We start from the raw sequence: 2298 nt of genomic DNA, 5'->3' as shown, positions 1-2298 counted from the left end.
TCCCATTATTTCACATCCCTACGCATTTATTTCCCTGAATACCAAAGAAAGTGCAACCCCTGTTCTTTTATATCACTCAGGAAAAAAGAACGTTACATTCCCCTATGAAGACAATGAATCAAACTATTTACGCCTGGAGCATCACAATGTTGATGAGTATAGCCCACAACTGAACTTCCCTTTAAACACCTACCAGTTGATTCCACTTAGTGCAACTTCCACTCACTTACTCAAAATGGAGGGCCTTTCTTAATCAAGCAGCAGGTTTTGTGTAAGAGTTGGTGGCAAACAAATATACACTGAGAATTCTGTGTTCCTAAAATAGCTGAGAAATACAGTCCCCTGAAAATTGAAAACTTTTTCATTCAGCTTTATGCAATTACATGTTTTAAAAATTAACCACTCGAAACTGTTTTGAGAACACTGATTAGTTTTCTTAATCTTCCAAATGAAATTCAATACAACCCATTAGAGATGGAACTAGTCATGGTTAAGCACTGAAAATAATGTATGTATTTATTGTTGTTTTAATTTAAAAAACTAATATTTCTTAGAGCAGTTTTAGGTTAACTGCAAAATTTAGCAGAAGTACAGAGAGCTCCCACCAACCTCCTGTCCCACACACTTACAACCTCCCAGACTATTAACATTCCACACCACAGTGGTACATTTGTTACAATCAAAGAATTTACCTTGACACATCATTATCATCCACAGTCTGAAATTTACATTACAGTTGTACATTTTTGGTGATGTACATTTTTTGGTTTTGACAAATGTACCACAACATTTATACACCATTGTATTATTATACAGATTAGTTTCATTGCCCCAAATATCATCTGTGCTCCACCTATTCATCCCTCCATCCCCCTAACACCTGGTAACCCTTGGTCTTTTTGCTGTCTCCATAGTTTTGCCTTTTCTGGAACGTCATATAGTTGGAATTATACAGTGTGTAGCCTTTTCAGATCGGCTTCTTTCACGCAGCAATAGTAATATGCATAAGTTTCCTCCATATCTTTTGATGACTTCATTATTTCGTTTTTAAGCACTGAATAATATTCCATTGTTTGGATGTACCACAGTTTAACTATGGATTCACCTACTGAAGGACTTTTTGATTGTTCCCAGTTTGGCGATTATGAGTAAAGCTGCTAGAAAAATCTGGGCGCAGGATTTTGTGTGGACATAATTTTTCAATTTACTTGGCTAAATACCAAGGAACAAATAACGTGTATTTTGACTTGACTAGCATATTTTTGTGATGGTAAGCTTTCATAAATTGGCCTCTGGGTCAGAACAACAAACAGAGTTGGGTGATGAAATGTGTGGATTTAGGCCAATGTTTAAAAACTAAAACTAAAAACCTTAAAACTTCCTTTTTGTCTGATTCACTAATTATTCAAAGAAAACACATGGAAAATATAAGAAAACAAAGTAGCTACAGAGATGGTATTTGGACATACAATTAGTGCATTTATTTGAAGAGTCTGTACCATATTCCCATGGAAAGTAAATACAAAGCCCCTTTGAATTTTCATGAAATCTGCCCTTAAGGTTAAAAATGAAATAACTAAAGAATACAAGATGTTTTATATTAAGCCAGTCAATTCAATACGAGATCCTTTCTGAACAGTGATGCTAAAGGAAGTGTGTGTGTATATCTATCTATATCTCATGGTGTTTATTTATCGTTTGAACTTTGAAAATTAGAGAAATTCCTTGGGTAGTCTTGGCTTGACCCTAACACTAGATGGCTGCTGTGTTTATACAGATGGCAAAAAGCAATGAAAGGGTGTTCAACATCATCAGGCGTGTATTTGGTCTTTATACCACCTCTCCATCTCCTTTGTTTAAAACCTACTCTAATCAGTTTTTGCCTCCAAAATTCCATCAGATTTGTTCTTGGAAATGTCACCAGTCACCTCCACATTACTAAATCTAATGTTGATTTCTCAGTTTTCATTCTATTTCATCTACTGCTGCATGCGAAGCAGTTATTCACATGTGTCATCATGTTTACTTTCTTTTAGGACAGCATACTTTCGTAGCTTTCCTTCTACTTCACGTTCCTCCTTCTCAGGATTCTTGGCAGGATCCTCCTCATCTACCTCATATTTTTGTGATGGTGTAGCACAGAAATGTCTCTGGTCATCTTTTTTATTTGCACTCACTTTCCTGGTGATGTCATCCTGTCTCAAGCTTCATCACCACAGATGAGCTATCTGCAATAACCTAAGCTTATTATTCCTTACTAACATCCAACACTGGGAAAAGCTTATCTTTCCTCAACTT

This window comes from Globicephala melas, chromosome 9, assembly GCF_963455315.2.
Source record: "Globicephala melas chromosome 9, mGloMel1.2, whole genome shotgun sequence".
In the NCBI taxonomy this organism is placed as follows: domain Eukaryota; kingdom Metazoa; phylum Chordata; class Mammalia; order Artiodactyla; family Delphinidae; genus Globicephala; species Globicephala melas.
Note: the sequence above shows the minus strand (reverse complement) of the source record.